This window comes from Pleurodeles waltl, chromosome 7 (assembly GCF_031143425.1).
Source record: "Pleurodeles waltl isolate 20211129_DDA chromosome 7, aPleWal1.hap1.20221129, whole genome shotgun sequence".
Lineage (NCBI taxonomy): Eukaryota > Metazoa > Chordata > Amphibia > Caudata > Salamandridae > Pleurodeles > Pleurodeles waltl.
In genome coordinates, this window is record NC_090446.1 from 238,654,489 (window position 1) to 238,675,925 (window position 21,437).

A 21,437-nucleotide genomic window follows, 5' to 3' on the forward strand; every position below is an offset into this window, starting at 1 on the left:
TGATACATTACCATCCACAGAGGCCAACTTGAGTACAAATGTTGCAATGACACATGCCGGATCCGGACACCTGAGACATTCTCTCACTCAGCACACCACGGTTGCCCAGTTGAAAGTCTCATTACACGTCTTCAGTGACAGGGTGGGACCATCCACGTGTAGGTTACCATGTCCTCAATGACTTTTCTCACATTTAGCTACAAACGATACACATTAGATACACAATTAGCTGCCACTAACTCATGATGAGACGTGGACGTTACAGTGACAACATACACCTTAACAGTTGATACTGGATCAACATTGGACCACACACATGTACATGTACCATGCAATCAACAAAATGGTTGCAAGCAGCCTATCACAGTAGTGTCCCAGTTGTAACCTAGCAGGAAAAATGAAACATGCCACTAAACCAGGTAATGCATAAAGGGCCACATACATCAACAACCTATTTGCTATCATGACATAAGGAACGTTGAGATTTTGCTATTAAATCAATGCTAAATGGTATGTCAGAATTCTCCAAAGAGTCAATAGGGCAAACGTCAAATGGGCAAATGGGATTAAAGGTTAGCAAACAGTGAATCATACCCAATTTGCTTCCATGGGCCTGCTGCCAATGGTTTTGCATTACTGAATTTGGGAAAACCTTGGATAAAGTTGCAAGTCAGGAGCAGCAAACCCCAGGGTGCTGGGGGCCTAAGTCCCCCTCTGCTGCACCCCAAATATACATTTTTTATGCACATGTGAAGCACACACATGCATAAGGCGCATGTGTGCCCTACATGTCAAAAGTGAAAACACATTTTAGATACATTAACTCGTAATTAGGACATGGTTACCCCCAAAAAATGTTTAGGTGACAATTGCACTACCTAATTGGCCTTTATGCAATTTGGAATAGCTTGATACATGTGGACACAATTTTGCTAAGGAATACATCCTGGTATCTCTTTCATATTTTGAAATTAGCAATCAGCAATTACCTACATATGTGTACAATTATGAGTAATATCCATTCTGGCCAATTATTACTATTGCACTGTGAATACCTTCTATACATCCTATAAGGGACATTTGCTATAGCTAACCCCAAAGTTTATCACTTAGCACCATTTGGTCATGCAAAATTCAATTTCTCATTTGGACAAATTAAATATATATTTGTCATAATGCGTCATATTTCCACGCATACAGCTTGTGCGTCATAATTTTTAACGCACAGGAGTGCAGATAATGCAGAGTCAAAAATATATTTCATAAATAGATATCATAATATCCTGCATAACATGGCCGCCGTTTTTTTCCATTATGCATCATATTTCAACGCATACAGCTTGTCCGTCATAATTTTTTACGCACAGGAGTGCAGATAATGCTGAGTCAAAAATATTTTTCATAAATAGATATAATAATTTGCTGCGGCTTAATTTTCACCTCTAGAACTGTAAAATATGCCTCAAACAGATATTATATCCCAATAATGAATTTTTTTTTGACTCTGCATTATTTGCACTCCTGTGCATCAAAAAATATGACGCACAAGCTGTATGCGTGAAAATATGACGCATAATGGAAAAAAACAGTGGCCATTTTATGCAGGATGTGATGTAATAGGATATCCTGTTTACAGAATCTGTACAGTGGGTGTACTTTCACTTTCACTTTGCAGTCTCTGATTATTCTAGACTGTGTGGCTGTGTGCAAAGTGTTGTCCTGTGTATTAGTGCTTTTGTGTCCAGTGTACCACCTCACTTGTTCTTTTGTCATCATTATCATGTTGTAGAATACTGTCTGAGTCTGTATTGTATAAATTTGTCCAGTGTTGTATATATTGTCTGTGGGAGTCTGTTGTGGGTACTGTGATATAGGGGATAGTTGGCCTCTTCTTCTTGTTAAGTTTTCTTTGTATTTCCCCACTCTACCTTTCCCCATTTCCCCCTTTTCCTTTTTTCTACTACTTTTTCCCCTTGTTCGGTGCTGAAATGTCTGGTAGGCCATGGCTTTCCAGGATGGGTGAGGAGGAATTGGGGGGGTTTATATGGCTTGTTTGCCACTTCCTCACACTTATGCTGGAGGCTGGGGGTAGGGTGATACAGGGGTATCACACGGAGGCCCGAAAAGTCCGGTGGGGGAAGGTGCGCCATCACTTGGTGCATCCATATGGTAGCCAAAGGAATGACCATCAATTGAAGCACCGCTGGGCTGATCTGATCTCCAGGGAGCAAGATCTGCTGGACCACCTGGGAATCAGGATTGGTGGCCATGTTGGTGAGTACAGATCATGTAAATGTGCACAATTTAAAGCTGTGTTGTGACATGTGATGATTGTTACCCAATCAGCCAGATAAGTAGCTGACTGTGTGTAATGCTAGGGAAACATACAGGGTAATTGATGCACTATGTGAAGGATGAGAAATGCTAGCAGTCAGGTAGCTCATGTTTTCAACACATACAGGTTGCTTGTAGCAGAATGTAATGTAGTGCCGCCTTTGTGTCAGACAAGCGACACATTAATGACGCAATCAGGACTCTACAGGTCACAATAGCCAGTGAAGTATGGATGTAGAAACATCATACCTACATATGTTGACGCTATAGCTAGACTGACATTTGTAAACCCTACATGATGCTGAAAATGAGTGCTGCCTTCACGTCAATTGAAGTTAGCAATGTGGCCCAGACATATGTCCCATGTGTGTCTGGTTGGTGTGTAGGGAAAATGTTCACAGAAGTGCCATGCCTTGTCGTGATAAATGTGCTCCTTCACATTTAATTGTTACATGCCAGATCTGAGCATGAACCATATTTGTTAAGGACTCAGGTGCCCTCAGCTAACATATTAGACAGGTATTTATTGTCACTTGTGCCCAAATCAGAATAGGGATGTCAGTCCAAAGGTATGGACTAGGGTACAAACATCTATGTTTGGTGCCAATCACCATTGTTTGGACACATCAATGTATGAAACTGTAACAACATAAGGTATTGCCAAAGTACATGGCCCTCTGTACCATGTACCTATCAGTCACATATGTGTCATGACCACATAGGCTGTTTGACAGGTCAGGCAGTCCTCAAGTAACCAGCTTTTTGATGTCTCTCTTGGATGCACATGATGAGATGAATGCACACCTATATTGTTGCTGCATACTAATGGAGGTGCATCTTTGCCACCACATGACAGTCCGGGCCACTGCATGTGTGTAGAAGTGTGTGTAACTGTAGCAGGAGACTCATCCGATGTAAATGTTGCACATGAATAATTCCATGCAGTATGAGCATGTGTGAAAGTGTTTCATTACTCATGTCATATTATCACATTGTCTTTGTATTTGCAATTGTTTGTCAAAGCACAGATTCTGAGTATATTCTTTCTTCCATGCTTTATAGGTGGACCTGCACCGTACACAGTGGGAGAGGTGGCTCATTTTGTGGACCCCGACACCTACAGTGAGTGTTGCATGTGTGGTATGTTTTGTGTTTGCTGGTGATGCGTGATGGACTACTGTGTGTTGAACACATTGCAAGGTTTGATGCGCTGCCCAATCATTAGTCTTGTTCCATTAGTGGGATTTCAGTTATCACTTCATTTTGAGTTGACCTATGCTTATCCATTTGTCTGATTTTGGGTCTGTAGGCCATTCCTGTAGGGCCCGCTATGGGAAATGGGGTGAGTAATGTAGAATACACTAGTTAATGTAAGAGTTGCTCTGGGACTCGTCTCGGACTGAGTCTGCATGTCAGACTGACATTCTCCCAGATAGCTTCTGCAAATGGCTTGTCTGAAATCTGCTGCTTCCCTAGTAACCGATGTACTGAGTACACTGTAGGTTGGATCTTCCGGGGGCATGTACTTCCACAAGTTGTACTAGAAGTGTGTGGGACTAGAGTGCAACGGCCTAGGTGTACATGCTATTCATGATCATGGGTGTTTTTGCTCCTCTGTGTCTGTAGAAAAATATGCCTCACTGCAAGTATGTGATGTTGGCCTAGGTCAGTACATTTTGACATATGTGGACCTTGGATAGGACAAGGTTTAGCTGACTCCAATTTGTTGATAGCCCTTCACTGGTGGTGTGTGTGTAGAGGCAAAAACATGTTGAGCTTTCTATACACTCCTGGGTGTGAATCTATTTTGGGATTGTTGGTTGTTCTTCCCACCCCCCCCTCAAAGACAGGCATGTGTTTGGGAATAGGGTACCTAGGACTGAAGCAACCAGTATGTTACACATACTTGTGAATATATGAAATATGGTTTTAAACCTAGTGTACACAGTCGGTTATGGCACATGAGTTCTATACTAGTGAATCCCATTACAAATTGCAGATCTTGAGGTTTGTGATTGTTATCACATACACTGACATATGTAGTCCAGGCAATAGGCGGAGGAGGTGCAGCATGAATGTTGGCTGCATTTGTAATTTTTATGATGACAAGTTTTGGCTGATGTTACTCATCATGTAGATTATTGTATATGCTATGTGTGAGATGACCTTTGTATGCAGGCTTCCCATGTACTTCCTCTGAGACTTTCAATGATCTATATGGTGATATGAGCTGTTACAACTACAGTAAATGTATTTTCCGATTGACCACTTGTGCTATTCCACACAATGCAGTTCCTATGGTAAATAGTTGCCCTTTCTCTTCACAGCTGCAAACATGAGTGCCGCACAGAGGCATGAATTTGAGAGGCGGGCCATGAGGTACCGACACATCCTGCAGGTGCAGTCGGGGTTCCGCCGGATGGCCCGAAAATACCAGGCGGATCGGGCCTCCGGAGCATGGAGGGCTTCACCACAGGGTGGCCCAACGTTGCCGACTACAGCTACCACCACCACAACCACCGGTTCTCCCCAAGTGGCCCCAGCAACGGCAGGGACAGTTGTCCCTGCCTCTGCATTACAACCAGGACCCAGCATTATGACAGCTGCAGGACAGTCCAGTGGGCTAGGCTCAACACCCACACAGAGCACCTCTGCCGGGACCCAGACAGCAGCAGCACCTCCAATTGACCCTGCGGCATTCCAGGCTTTGCACTGCAAAATGGACAAGTTCATAAGGAAGGTGGACAAGCTGAGCCAGGATGTGGCCTACATCAAGAAGCGGGTCAGGTCCATCAGGCAGACCCTCCGGAGGGCCAACCTCTAGGACTGATATGGTCTATTTAGATTAATCCCTCCCCTCCCTCCTCTTTCCTTGTTATCATGATTAGTGGGCTTGGGGGATTAGTGTTAGGTTAGTATAGGTTGTTAGCTTAGTTAGTGTTAGGGAGGAGGGTGGGGGGTCGGTCCTTATTCTTTCTACTTTTCATTATTAAGTGTGTGGGTGGGTGGGTGGGGGTCAATGTTGGGGTTCCTGTGTGTTTAGAAAAAAATAAAAAATAAATTAAATCAAATATCCCAAAAAATATATGATTGTTTAGGATAGTATAGTATGTGTGTAGGTTAGTATGTGTTGTCCTGCATGTGCCCTGTCTCATAATGGTGGGTGGGGGGTTGATGTTTAGATCGATTTGTTATATGTGTAGAGTAAGTTTAGCTTAGGTTAGTTAGGGACAGTTGTGGGTAAGGAGTAGTCAGGTTAGATTAGTGTAGGTATGACTTTTCCCTTAGTTGCCTCTGGTGTGATTACTTATGAATAAATATATAGTTAACCCTTTGCATTATGTGTTAACTGCTACTTGATCATGGCCTTGCCATCAGTGTAGGTGATTGTTGTTCTATGACATTTGTGTCCTATGCTACAAACCAAAGAAAAAAGAGGTTTAAAATGGCAGCTACCCCTGTGCTACCTTGGTAAGTATCCACCATTTGATAGAACCACCATTTGGAGTTTACATGGATCACAAAGGATTTGTGTCGATGAGTATGTTTTCTACATCACAAAGTGTGCTTCCAGACTTGGTATTGTGGGGAATTTTTTAGGTCGAACTGCAGTGTGATATTCAGAGACATCTTTGAAGATGAGGTGTTGTTAACACTCTTGTCTTCTTGTCTTCATTACTGACATAGATCGTGTGTGCAAAAAATCAGCATGATTACCTATTTGGAAGTTTACTCAGAAAGCTTGATTGATGCTGTGTTTAATTGTGTTTGCTTAGATTAGACTGCATAATTCTATGTATTAGTATTGCATGGTGACAACATTTATCAGCCACCATTAGTTGACTTTGATTTCTATTGATGAAGCATTATTCTGTCCAACACAGCATGACTGTGTGTGGTTTCTCCCTTCATCAGTTATTCTCCTCAGGATGGGCAGGCTATGATGCAATCCTGGCCACTGCACAGATGTATCTGACTACATGATGTCAGGACAGTTGTATTGACAAGCTACATGGTTGTCACACAGGCACTTTTGTGTTATCTACTTCACAGTTGATGTGTCAAATTACACAGAGACATATTAGGTGTGTAAGTGCTATTTATTGATAGGTGCTGTGGTGCAATATGTACATTGTCCATGTTTGCTGAGTTCGTTCTAGTGAAATCTTACATGGTGATCCTACAGAAGGGGTGTGGATAATGCTCCTGACATGCTGGGGTGATATTACCGACAGTGCAGAGGGACAGGATTTGCCAATTAGTAGGAGAGAGACATTCACTGGCAATGCTGACAAGTTATACAGTGGTTAGCAGAACAGTCATTGAGTATAGTTGTAGTGAGACTGGCATTTGACAATACGTAGGACCTTGGTCGAAGTAGGCCATGGTGCAGGGACTAGTGCTTCCGGCTACTCTTCCTTGTGAATGTGATCTGTTCCATGTCTTCATCTTCTGATGTGTGTGTTGTCTGGTTCGTCCTTGTTGTTGTTGGTTGTGAAGGGGCAACACACAGCTCAGTGTTAGAAGACGTGGAGTCAGACATCCCCGTCGCTGCTCCCTGTGAAGGTCTTAAGGGCAGTACTGCAGCAAGGAGGGCCTGGTGGTTTTTGAGAATAGCAGCCACATCACGATGGTAGGCAGCCAGGTCGGCCCTGAGGGAGTCATGATTGCATTCGTGCATGCAGTGGAAAGTTTGGGGTGCGAGGTGTAGTGGCAACTCCCTTACTGCAGTGGTGAATTCCTTGACAGTTTCTTGTAGTCCTTGCAGTATGGATGTTAGGGCTTGCATAGCTGCTGCCTGATCTGCAGATGACATCATGCACGAGCGCACCCCCTCAAGGCTGGCTGCCATAGTTTGCATCCGCACCTCCTTGGCCAGCTCCCACTGTACTCCAACTACAGTTCTTTCAAAGCTGGTGCCAGTGTTGTCAGAGTCCTCAGCTGTATAGGAGCTGGCAGGTCTTGCAATTGGGGTGGTGGGTGGTTCTTCTGTGATGGCTGCTTGTTCTGTGCTCCTCCTTGTGACTGAAGGTGGGGTCTGGAGGGTTTCAAGGACCTTTTGGATAGTCTCCTGGGGAATGTTTATGGGCTCGTCATCCATGTCATCAGGGAAATCTGGGACAGGCATATCGGCAGGAGATCCATCTTCCTCTGCAATGAAACAGGGTACAATTAGTGTGTCTGTGTTGTGACAATTTTTACGTAACATGCCTGCCTTTTGATGAATTCACTTTGTGATCTTGTTTGGTATTGGTATCTGCTGTCCTTCATATGGGCATTGTTATAGGCCTATGGCCCACCTGTGTGTCACATGTATGATATTGAGTTATCAGACTTGTCTACCTACTTGCCTCTAGGTGTTGCTTTATACCAAATAGAGAATAGCCACCTTTTTGTCCTACTCGACCCTCCGTGTATATCCATTCTCATGGTGAGACCTTTCACTGGCTGTGGGTGTTCTGATGGTCCTGGCAGCAAAATTGCCTCTCAGGACCTGCCCCAATCCCTGATTTTTAACATTGACTTAAATGTACTTGACATGTAGCATATCCTATGCATGGCAATGTTATGATGTGATATGGATGTTGATATTGTTAATGTGTCCTGCTGATGTTGGGTAATGTGTGTTACATTGGATTGCCCTGATTATCGAATCAGTGTCCTATTTCCCCCTCTGACTGTGCAGGTGTATTTCAGTGACCAGTTCCATGTGTCCCCTCCTCAATGCTGTTCTCTGAGCAGTATGACTTTTGTGATGTTGCCTTGTTTTCCAGGCACAGGATGGACCCTGACAAATGCAGCATGGGTGTGTCCTTAGTGCTGTGTCGCTCCTATTGCTGTTTACATTGGCTGATGTTTGCAGCAACTATGGGCATTGACATTTGAGTGTACTGGGGCCTTTGTCTTGTTTCAGGGGATTGTTGCAGATGTCATCCTCACCCCCTAATTTAGGGAGGTATGTTTCATGGGGAGGTTACTGCCATTGGTTACTATAGCTGCACAGAGATCAGAGGTGGTAGTGTCAACTGTTGTTGCAGTTGCATTGCAGTTGTTGTTTTGGATAGAGGATTGCTGATAGGGCCCTAGTTAATGTAGGAGATATGTTGGCTGACGGGTGCCAGGATGTAAGTTTGACGTAGTGGCCTTCCCTCCTGTCGAGGCTTTCCCTTTGCTCCAATGTTGGCATGACAGGATGCCCCCATGGGACTGTTGTTGGTGTAGTGTAATGTTGTGCCCCAGCTTCTGTTTGTGCAGGCCATGCCCCCCTGCAGTACCCCTTTACCCATGCCACTCCATGTATATGATGACTTACATGCAATGTGTAGTACGTATTTCCCACCCCTGCTCACAGTTGACAGTATTGCATTTTAATTCCCCATGCGACTTACCCTGCATGTGCGTTGTCTCCTGGTAGTCTGCGCTGTCCTGTCCTTGAATCCCTGTGACGATCTCCTCGGGGATGGCGGCTGCAACCATCTCCTCCATGTGGTCCAGGGCCTCCTGGTGTGCTGGACTCCCACCTCCAGTCTGCAGTGCTGCCTTCCTGTTCCTGACCATTTTTTCCTTTGTCCTACGTTTGCAGTCATGCCAGCGTTTCTTACACTCGGTGACTGTCCTGCGTACTTCAGCCACACTGTTGATCTTGTCAACAATTTGTTGCCATATGGCCTCTCTCCTACTGATTGGCAACTTAGAGGTGATAAACAGTTGGTGCTGGTGTTCCGTCACCTCTTTAACCAGGATTTCCTGCTCCTCTGCACTGAAGCGACACTCTCTTTTTTTTATATATATGTCCTGGTTCTTGTATGGATCGTCCTGGCTGGTTCCTGGTCTGTTGTCATCTTCCTGGGGTCTGTAGTGGCATCTGGGATCCATTTTGGCTCTCTTCTGCTGAAATGGCAGTGTTCGCGGGTATTTTTTACGCTATTGCGTCAAAAAAAACGGCGCATATCCGGGTTGCGGTGTCGTAAATCGACCCACAGTCATTGCGGCGGCGCAGTTTTGCGTCATAAAGTATAAATATGGTATAAATATGGCCCTATGTGTTTATTGCTAAGGATTGAGACTCTTTAAAACCTTTTAAAAGTAATATTTCAACTTGTGCTTATTGAATCTTTGTCATTTTTATCTTATTTTATTCAGATAAATATTATCTATTTTTGTTAAACCTGTTCAATGTGTTAGTGTATGATCTATTGCACAAATATTTCATAATTGCCTTCTAAGTTAAGCCTGTCTGCTCAGTACTAAGCTACCAGAGGGTGGGCACAGGATAATTTTGATTGTGTTGTGGCTTACCTTGACTAGGATTGTGGTCCCTACTTGGACAAGGGTGTATACATCTAGCAACTAGAGACCCCATTTCTAACATCTACATATACAAATTAAGATTTTCCATAATTTCTCTAAAATTACTGAACAAATTTACACCAAATGACTAAAGGGCCTCTTTCTGGACCAAGAGCTACATTTCTGCCAAACTTGGTATAATCCCATCCAGTGGTTTGGGTGCTAACGCTGTTCAAAATCCCCATGGAAAAATGAATGGGGAAAATGCATTTGGGACCCCATCTTTTTCTCAGCCCCTGCTTGATGGATCACCTCAAAACTTTACTTTGACTGACACTGAAGTGAGCATCGTATTTCCTTGAAACATTTCATGAATATTCATCAAACGGTTCGAAAGTTATTAACAAAGCCAAAAATGTTTTTTTCTGTAGAAACTAGTGGCCAGATGTACCAAAGTTTTTGCATGAGGATTCCTTATTTGCGATTTCTAAAGCAGATGTAAGAAGCAATTCCTAAATGCGAATTGGGCATTTAGGAATCGCTATTTACCACCAATTTGAACTTGGTGGTAACCATGTGCAAATTTTAAAAATGCACTTTTGCACGTGTGTGCCTTACATGTTGTACAAAAAAAAAATTGGGGTGCAGCAGAGGAGGCCTAAGGCCCCCAGCACCCTAGACTTTGCATTTCCAGTTAGGAATTTGCAATTTTGGAAATGCAAAAAATTTGCAAATATGGGCCTACAGGCCCATAGGTGCGAATGGGGCCGGTATCGCAATTTGCGATTCGGTAACAGCATTTGCGATTTTTTTGAAATCGCTATTACCGAATCGCAAATGTGATACATTGCATTTTGCGATTCAGAAATAGCGATTTCTTAAAAATCGCTTTTTCCGAATCGCAAAAGGCATTCTTGGTACATCTGGCCCTAGGTCCTACCTACAGCTCGCTAGATGTGACTGCCACTAGCTATACTTTTCCATTCACATAAAACGGAAGGCAGACACACTTCCGTCCCCAAACAACAGGCAGTGGCCAACTACAGGAATTATGATCCTTTACCTTTTATGGATGGATCACGTAGCTTGCCACAAGATATAACACTTTACTTACCCAGCCTTTGCTAGCAGTGCTGGAAAGTAGGGGATCTCATTGGATCCTGGTTCATGTAACTACTTCGAGTCAGACTCGGGATCGGCCGACCCGGGGAAAATGATGAATTTGTCCTGTGTTATTTTCTGATAATCGGACACAATTCTGCAATGTTCACATGTAATCTGTTTAACGTTCGTTAGGAGCAGCAAATCTACAGGCAGGTGAGGGGGCTTTATTCTTTTCTCTTTCAGCAGGGCCCCAAACAAAGGACTTATTTAAAGGGTCATCATCTGTCCTTTTGTTCAAATATCAGCTTGGATGGGCACCATCTGCAGCCTAACACTGTGAAACTACTGCTATGGTAAGAATCAAAGGCACACAGCTTATAATTTCAAAAGTACCTTAAAGGCACTTTGACTTGAGGCAAGTTTATTACTTTGTTCAACCGCGTATGCAGGAGGTGTGCATATTCTTTAAGAATGCCAAGTGTTTCTGTGCCTATGAATAATTACACAATTAATTATTTAAATGTTCAATACTATTTTTTGTTAATATTAGGAAAATCAAACTAGTGTAAAGCCACGTACAGGAAATGTCACATTAGACAATTTTAGGTATAAGGTGTAGAATACACACTTGCAGACATTACAGGTTAAGAGTGGATGGTCAGGAGAAACATGAAGTCTGAAAATAAAACGTAGCACAGTTGTTGGCGTTACCTGTAGTACCAATAAACTATTCCTTCCCAAAGAAATCTTCCTTTGCAATCTTAGAAAAACAACAGATTGAGAAAAACACAAAAAGGATCCCAAACCATAACTTACTGTTTGCATGCAGCTCCTTCACTGTAAAACTGTAAACTTCGTACTTTTATAGCGCACTACTCACCCATTAGGGTCTCAAGGTGCCATACACATACTGCTGTGGAAACCCTCCTGCCTTTTTCCCTGTGAGGTGCCCACCCCTGGGCAACCTCCAAGGTGAAGCCTGGCATCCCAGCTCTGTTTGGGACATTAAGCAAGCTATTGCCCAGAGTTAGACCCATGAAATCGATTAGGCATGATGTGAGAATTATCAGGTCTGAGGAAATTGAGCCCAAGAGACACCAAGGCAGGAATTGAACCCTGGTCCCAGGCCAGATTTCAGCATCAGGGTCTGCCGCTCTAACCATTGAGCCACACTTCTCCACAGTAAAAAGATCAATGAGCTACATTAGGAATTTTGATATTTATGAAAGAAGTAACAAAATGTTCCCACTGTCTAAAGTAGTAGCCCACTTACCTATCTACATTAAATACATTTCTGCGATCTGCATGGTATGCAGTATGCTTTGCAGCAGGCACATTAACCCTCTATGCTTCTTAGTGTGTCAAAACGGTGACTGGGCAAAACACAGAACACTCCCAGAAGTGTGTAGCACCAGGTGTATCTTATTACTATTATAATCCCTTCAACATTGCTGGGCATACAAAGAGCTATACTTTTTTTTGTACAACCCATGAATGTGCACACAGAACAGAAACACTCCATTTGTAACAAATGTTCACTGCCCCTCTTTATTACTGCCCTCTTTTCTTTTGTACCCTTCCCCGGAAAACTAATAAAATCATTTTGAAAGGTAAAATGCAGACTCCTTGTGACTAATTAGGTAAGCTAGAACAGACATACTGTCACATTTTTCCTTGTTGCAAATTTCTCTGCAGCAGATTTTTTAAATAAATGGATACGTTAACTGTCAAGATCTGCTTTTCTAGCTCCACCTCTCTTGACTCCATGCCCTTCTCAGTGCCACACCTTGACCCCCAATGTATGGGTTCCTAGACTCATTTTTGCCAACTCCAGCACTGTTTGCTAGAGTACCTGGTAAATTATGCAGTAGACTTCTGATTGAAAATTAGAAGGAAGTGGTGTTTTCACTTTAGTCATGCACCCTGGCCAGCCAATCACAAGCAGGAAATTCCAGTTTATAAATGGATGGGGGGGATTGTTAGGTGAGCTATGCCATCTAGGAACCAGTAAGGCAATACTAAATTGATTCAGAGCAAGTCTGTCTTTACCTCTGGTGGCTCCCTGTGTTTTTTGCTTTCCCCAATGACCACCTCCAACACAGATTCTCTCTCTACCACCCTTTAACAGTGTCCCCTAAGTCTTCATAAGCACTTTCTCACAGATGCATTTAATTAGTTTTGTAGTGCCACTCACACCCGTGTAGGGTCTAAGAGCACTGTACATCACACACACCAATTACACGAAGGCACTCAGTCATGCATAAATCAGTGTACAGGAAATATTATATAAGACAGAGAAATACAAAGTGTAGGAGTTCCGTGTCAAGTATACTGGTAGGCAGTACAGTTTGAGTGCTTTGTCTGGAGAAGCACAAACTCTGAATTTAAAATGTAACACCATGGATGGGGGTTCGCTTTAGTAATAAGAATTGATTTCTTCCCAAATGAACACTTTTGCAACATTAGGATAATGAAAGACTGGAGAAAAAATCATAATGCTCTAATCTATCCCCTGCAGTTTGCAGGCAGTTCTTTGATGACACTTAACTGTTCTATATTAGGATTTTAACTTACAAACTGTAAGAAACAAAATGATCTCTCTGACAAAGGCAGAAATCCACAGATATATTTGCAATTCAAGCACTTTGTTATCTGCATGTTATGCGTTCCTTGCAGCAGGCATAGTAACCCTCTGTGCTACCTTAGGGATTGGTCAAAAAATCCATTAGACAAAATCTCTCTACAGAAAGAACATTAATCATCCAAGTTATCTTGACATGTTTAGGGGCTTTTTTACAAGTTCCTGTGGTACAGGGCGGCAGAGCAAGTGTCTTGTTGCGCCACCGTGCACCACCGGGAAAAGGCAGGAATAAACTGAATCTACAAGATACGGCACATTTCTGTCCTCTACCCCTGCACTGGAGATAAAATTAGCTGCCTAGCACCGACGTAGGCATCCTTCTGCCATAGTGCAAGGGTGCCTGCGTTGCAGGGAATTTATGCACAGGAAGGTGTTCTGTCCTACACATAAACAATCAATAATGGTGGTTTTTTACTTCTATGTGTGCTGCATTCTGCAGCACGTATAGAAGTAGCAAATCATAATGATTTTCACACATAAATAATCATTAATGGTGATTTGCTTTTTGTATGTGTGCTGCAGAATGCATCACAAAAAGAAAAAGCAAAAATGAGGAGAAATAAAATTGTTTCTCCTCATTGCTCCACTCTAGTTCTAAACCTGGGGTGGTGCTAGTTTTTGGCGCTGCCCCAGATTTGCGATTTCTCGTAAAACTGGGGCAGTGTCAAAAACGATGGTTCTTGAGTGGAAATGCCCACAGCAATACCCATTGCACACCCCTCTGCCACAGAAAACTGCATTGGGGGGGTGCATATTTACAAGGAAGTGTTAAGCCATGCAAAGTGCTTAGCGCCACCTTGTAAATGTAGAAATGTGCACTGCGTCACCAGAGCGTCACTGAAAGTGGCGCTCCAGTGGCGCTAGGGGATTGTAAATAAGTCTCTTAGGGGCATATTTATACTCCGTTTGCGCCGGAATTGCGTCGTTTTTTTTTACGCAATTCCGACGCAAAAGTAACTCCATATTTATACTTTGGCGTTAGACGCGTCTAGCGCCAAAGTCCATGGAGTTTGCGCCCTTTTTTAGCGTGGACACCTACTTTGCGTTAATTATATGCAAGGATGTGCGCCGTATTTACACTCCCGGGCAAAATTCACGCCCGGGAGTGGGCGGGTAAAAAAAAATGACGTACGGCCGCTTTTGCGCCGTTTTTTAGCGCCTGGAAAAGGCAGGCGTTAAGGGACCTGTGGGCTCGGAAGGAGCCCAGAGGTGCCCTCCCATGCCCCCAGGGACACCCCCTGTCACCCTTGCCCACCCCAGGAGGACACCCAAGGCTGGAGGGACCCATCCCAGGGACAATAAGGTAAGTTCTGGTAAGTATTTTTTTTTTTTGTGTGTGGCATAGGGGGGCCTGATTCGTGCCCCCCTACATGCCACTATGCCCAATGACCATGCCCAGGGGACAGAAGTCCCCTGGGCATCGCCATTGGGCAAGGGTACATGACTCCTGTCTTTGCTAAGACAGGAGTCATTTCTATGGGGGTTGTGAGTGGAAAAAAATGTCGCAAATCGGGTTGAGGCGAAAAATTTGCCTCAGCCTGACTTGCCCCATTTTTTCACGCCCAAGCTCCATATCCCCCTACACCGGCGCTGCCTGGTGTACGTCGTTTTTTTCAACGCACACCAGGCAGCGCCGGCGGCTAACGCCGGCTAACATCATTGCTTAAATACGGCGCCCGCATGGCGCTTCAGAATGGCGTTAGCCGGCGCTAATTTTTTTGACGCAAAACTGCGTTAGCGCAGTTTTGCGTCAAAAAGTATAAATATGGGCCTTAGTGCTGCCTGAAAATTGGTGGAGACAAGGAACGTGGTGGCAGGTACTTTTAAATTTAAAACTATAATATATTGCAAACAGTGTCCTCACTTAAGTCAGCGCCCGGTGCTGTGCAACTGGTCGCACCTCCCTAAAGCCGACCCTGATTGGGAGAGCACTACTTAATGGTACGTGTCCTTTAAATAAAGGTACAGGTTTAAAAATCCAAGGCAGGTTTGTATCCATCTCTGGTGCGAAGTTACTCCGTTTTTCTTAATGGCTAAAGAGGGAAGTTACAGTCTGAATTTTGAGTACAGAGTCATAAGACCTCCAACTCCAACCGTCGTTTATTTGGCTAATTTTTTATAGTATCATATGATTTTTTTGCGATTTTAAGGAAATATTCATTCATTCCTATCGTGTTTGTAATATAATTTCTGAAAAGATTGGAGGATGGTAGATTTCAGTATTCAGTGTCTACTTTTTAAAATTGATCTATGAATAATTTTATTTTAATTAAACATGTATTATCTAATAAAACATAAAGCGCTAAGCGAGACACAGACTAGAACCAGCAAGCAGCACCACAGAAGGATATAAGAATCAACTGGCTACTTTTTGATTATTTAGACCATATTCAAAACTAACCTGCTAGCGAGATTTTGCATGGAAGCTACCAATGTGCCATACTTTCATTCATGCTGTCCGCTCCTGTGAATGCATTCTTCCTCTTGTCAGCGGGCAGCTTCTGAAAGGGACTGTAGCAGGCTGAGTCCCTCGTCTTTCGCTGAAGTAAGACGATGTACAACGGCATCTGAAAACGCAAAACCGGGACAGTCCACAAACTTAGAAGCATGCATTACATCGACACAAGAGGATACAGAATATTGAAATTACAACATTTGTCATCATGGTAAATACAGCCAATCAACTATAATCATTACTCAAATTCAAAAGGGCTTATTCACATAGGTAAACATAGACTTGTGGTGTAAGTTTACTATTGTTTTGCTATTTTCTGAATTTGAGTTTACTTTTACATGTAATATCTTTACAACTGTAGATTGCCCTTTCTTTTTATGTGATGAGTTCTCAGAAGTCGTAAAGATGCTATAGGTAAAACTACACAAATGTGAATAGCAAAACAATTGTAAACTTACACCAAACGTGTATATTTAACTTTGTGAATAAGGGCCAAACCTTACATTTTTTTTCTGCTCTGGATCGCTAACTAATGGCCTGATTTATATTTTGGCGGAGGGGTTACTCCTTCTCAACATTGATAGATATCCCATCCACCAAAATCTCAATCCCTTAGGAAACAATGGGATTTAGATTTTGGCAGGCAGGATATCGGTCACCGTTGTTACAGAGTTACCCTTCCACTGAAATCCCATTCAGGCCCTAAGGGCCTAATTTAGATCTTGGCGAATGGAATACTCCGCAACAAATGTGACGGATATCCTGTCTGCTGTGATATGATCTCCATAGGATATAATGAGATTGTGATACAGTTTATGGGATATCTGTCATATTTGTGATGGAGTATTCCCCTCAACCAAGATCTAAATCAGCCCTATGTCTGTCTTGGAATACATGAAAACTTTCCTCTTCACAAAGGTAAACTTAAAGCAAAAGTCTAAGTTTAGACCAAAAGTCTAAGCTTAGAACTAAAGTCTAACTTTACTCCTAGTAAAGTTAGACTTTTTGTCTAAACTTAGACGTTTGTGTAACTTTACCTTTGTGAATTAGGCCTTATGTTTTCTGTTAACCCGCTCTGAAAACCATGATTTGTGCCAAATTTGCTGAAATATGAAAGGAAATTTTGTGGAAAGTCAGGTTTTTCCCAGGAAACCCGGGCCGCCTTGTCTCTTTACTACAAGGTTAAAGAGCCTTATATGATGCAAGATTTCTCTATACTGCAGCAGCAACATCCCTGTCTACTATGTATGGTTTCCTGAAACTAAACAGCATACCTTTAGATTCATAAAAGTAATGCAGTAGTAACATATTTGGAAGCAATGGCCAACAACAACGTAGCAATACAAACTGCAAAATAGACACAAAATATTGCAGTTATAAGATATTCAGGAGAGGCCCTAACTATCTCTTAAGAGAGATTGTGTGTGTGAGTGTGTGTTTTTTTTTTTTTAAGAAGTCTGCGATCAGTAGCACTTCTGTCAACAATGTTTTCTGCTTATGTTAAACCTGTCTTTTAAAATGCAGGAGCTGAAGATTCAAAGTTGTTTTTTGAGTTCTGTTAACAGTAACATATTATAAATCTTTGAGTTTCAGGATATCCTATTGAAGATTTATTCAACATGGAGATCTGAAATACTACTACGACGTGCTCACTAGATTGTTGCGGTCCAGGCTCGAGTTTACTGTCTCTTTTAGAAATTGTCGAAGGTTGTGGTGCGCTGTAAAAAGGTCTGGTTTCCAGGCATTTTTTCTGCAATTGATTCTGTCCTGACTCATTATTAGACCCACATCTAAAGAGCATTAAATGATTACTTGTATTCAAATGATAAATGTAGTGATATCTGCCATGATTAAATTATTTTCATAATCTGGGTCTTGGACTTCTGAAGTAAATACCATGGTGATGGCTTTGTGGGTATTGAATGAGAGTATCCCTATCTAGGACAGTCATGTTAAATAAACACGAACAAAACTGCTGGGCAGTAACATTATTACAGTTAAAGGTGGGCAGAACTAGGCACTTTGTGAGAGGACAGTACTGAGTATCTGGTCCGGTCTGATTTTTTGCTTTTTGATCACCAGCTTTTTAAACTTGTACTGTGAGGAAGCCTCAGAGTTGGGGACTCATCCACAGTAAGCTCATGATAAAATGGACTGCACATGTTTACCATTTGTGCGGCCTTGATAAGGAAAGGGTGCCATGGTGCAGCAAGAGTAGGAGGCTCAGGGCTGGTTAAACGTGATCACGTGTATACGCTCATATGCACCTGCGTGAGGGCTGCACTGGGAGTATTCCTGGCGTGTGCTGCCTAAGAACTGTGCTTAGGTAGCCTGGAGCAGAAGGGACTACGCTGAGTGATGGTGACCTGGAGTGGGCCTCTTGAGAGGGGTGTACACATGTGAGGGATAGTCAGTGTGCTTACTGTCTTTTCATTGTAGGGACAGTATATTAAATGACAACATCAGTATGCTCACTGTCTTTTGACTGTAAGAACACACAATTAAGTGTCATTGGGAAACGATGGCCTAGGGTGCAGCCCCAGTCCCCTAGGGTCCACAGAGACCAGAGTCTCACCAATATACACTGTAACCTGTAGGAAAAGAATAATGAAGTAGGTTATGAAGGCATAGTTGCACAACTTATGGGTCATCCAGGAATGTCATCTTTGTCTGACTTAGCTCAGGATAAGGGTCAATTACTGCTCTGTCGGGCTGCCTGAGCAGGGCCTTGCATCAATCAGCCAGCTGTCACTCCATGCCAGGAAATTAATGGGTGGACAGGCCTTGGAAGGAATGTCAGGGAGGAGGGGTTGAGACTTTCAGAGCACACGTGGCACTAACTCCTGGACATAGCCATTTTGAGCTATCCCAGAAGACTGTGCAGGAAGGAGGGGACAGAGGCAAGGAAGTGATCCTGCTCATCTGGATTGGTCAGAAGTGCAGGCCTGCTGGACACTTACGCCCCCACTTAAAAGCCCTTGGACAGGGGAGGTCTCTCTCTCTTGGCTGTGCTTCACTGCAGGACACTGGGACAGAAGACAGGCATCATGGACAACAGGAAAGAAGAACCCTCTGACTGCCCACTGGGGCAGGGACGGTTCCCCTCAAAGACTTAAGACCCAGCGAGGCACATGCTAGGACCAGTTAAGCTGGCACCCTTACACCCTGAGGACCAGTTGGGGGAAAGACTGGACTAGCCTAAGGAGAGAGTTCTGCCCAGAAGTAAAAGAAGGCACCCAGATATAGGGCTGACGGAGGGAGTCAACTGGACTGGCTTCCTACAATTTGGGGACCTTCTAAGCCAGGAGGCCTAACAAAAGTCCTTCTGGTGGCAAGGGCTCACCACCAGGAGTGAAATGATACCAAGATAATTTAAATCGTCCCTGGAGAATGTCTGCAACCTGTGACCTTTTGTCAATCAAACGGAAAAGCGTTGGGGGATAACGTTGCGCCCCTGTGAAGACTAACAAAGAGCCCCACACCCCATCCAGGGGCCCCCAAAAAGAAGAAAACCCTGGGAGTGCCATTGTGTTTCCTGCAGTTATGTGCAGGGCCGGGGGCCCAAAGAAAAGGCAGGGATGCCTTTGCACCCCTCGTAAAGGTGCTGTAAAGGGAGTCGGTCTTCATCCCAGGGCCCCATGGAGAAGTTCAACTCAGGGAGCACCATTGCATTTCCCATGAAACTATAAGAGGGTCCCAGGAAAATCATTCTGTGACCCCGCCAAGAAGTCAAGCTGGGAGATGCCGTTGTGCCCCCGTGAAAATGGCCGCTCGCTGCAGGAAGGGCCCTCGGCTGAAGAGGAAACTGGGGAGCACCATCATGCTCCCTTGTGAGGATGGCTGATGGGGCCCGACCCCATTCCAGGGCTCCACAATGAAGGGCAAACCATGGAGTGCTGTTGCACTCCCAGCGAAAATGCAGATGGCAGAGTACCTTTGCACTCCCCGAGGGTCTCCAGGAGAGCTGCCACCAATATTGCGTCTGCCTGCAGAAGGGGGAAGACACCAGAGGAGAGGTGGGGGGGTGCTGGAGCTCCTCCTCTGTGCGGCATGTCCCCAGGCTACCTCAGCTTAGTCTGCCTGCCAGAACGGGCAGGCCACCAACCTCAGGAGGGCTGGCTTCCACAGCAGCACCACCAAGTGCTGGCAATGCAGGAAACTGGTGGGAGTGACAGGAGGGTGTGCTCCCCAAGCCGCTCCCCAATGTCACCTACTTCACAGGGGTGTCTGGGTGGGACCGGACTCCCCGAAGATGAGGCCAGCTGAGGGTGGGCTCCCCACGCTGTCCTCCAATGAGAAGGCAGTACAGCAGGGGTGTCCGGGTGAGACCAGACTCCCCGAACAAGAGGGCAGCCAGGAATGGTCTCCCCGCACTGCCCTCCAACGAGGCAGCATAATGGGTGTGTCCCAGTGGGACCGAACACCCCAGACCAAAGAAGAACCCGGTACGAGGCCACCTACAGTGATGGAGAAAAAAAAAATGAAAGCATAGTGGTTCTCCCCAACACAGCAGAAGAGTCGCTCTTAAACTATGGAAACTGCCCCACAATGTCTTTCGAGGCACAACGCTCACCCTATCTCCGTTCTCTGCTTGTGATGGCCCCAGGAAGATGGGGTCACCACCAACCAAATGCCCATACGTAAGAAGAGCTGCAGGAGCAGCGCAGCCTCCCCCAAAGCAAAGTTTAGCATTTCCAGCGTAGGTTGGGAGGGCCAAGAAAATGGTAATCACCCAAAGGTCAATGTATTCCTCCTGACCTTCCACCTGGAACTTTGGGCCCACATTTATACTTCTTGATGTAAACCAACGCCGGCGTTGGTTTGCGTCAAAATATTTACCACCGGCTAATGCCATTTCTACGCACCAGGTGGGTGCCTTATTTATGGATTGACGGTAGCCGGTGATGCGGGCTGGTTAGAGTAAAAAAAATTACTCTAACTGGGCAGTGCAGGCGTAGGGAAGAATGGGGGTTGTGCATCAAAAAATGGTGCAAGTCAGGTTAGAGTAAAAAATCATGGCTTTAACCGGACTTGTGCCATTTTTTGATGCACAACCCCCATTGAAATGACTCCTGTCTTAGGAAAGACGGAAGTCATGCCCCCTGCCCAATGGCCATGCCCAGGGGTCTTCTGTCCCCTGGGCATGGTCATTGGGCACAGTGGCATATAGGGGGGCCCAAGTTAGGCCCCCCATGCCACTTAAATAAAAAAAAAATACTTACCTCAACTTATCTGTACTTACCTGGGATGGGTCCCCCATCCATGGGTGTCCTCAAGAAGTGGGTGAGGGTGGTAGGGGGTGTCCCTGGGGGCAGGGAAGGACACCTGTGGACTGCTTCCATGGTCAGAGACCATGGAAATGAGCCCACAGGTCCCTTAATGCCTGCCCTCACCCAGGCGTTAAAAAATGGCGCAAATCAGTCTGTGGAACATTTTTTAAGGCCCGCCACCTCCTGTGCGTCAAAATGACGTGGGAGTATAAATAAGCCGCACATGCCTTAAAGTCCTTTTTTGGAGGGGAACGTCTACCTTGAATGTTGTTAATGTAAGGCAGTTTCACGCATCCAGAAAATGACGCACGCTGCTGAATTTTGACGTTCGCGGGGACGGGCA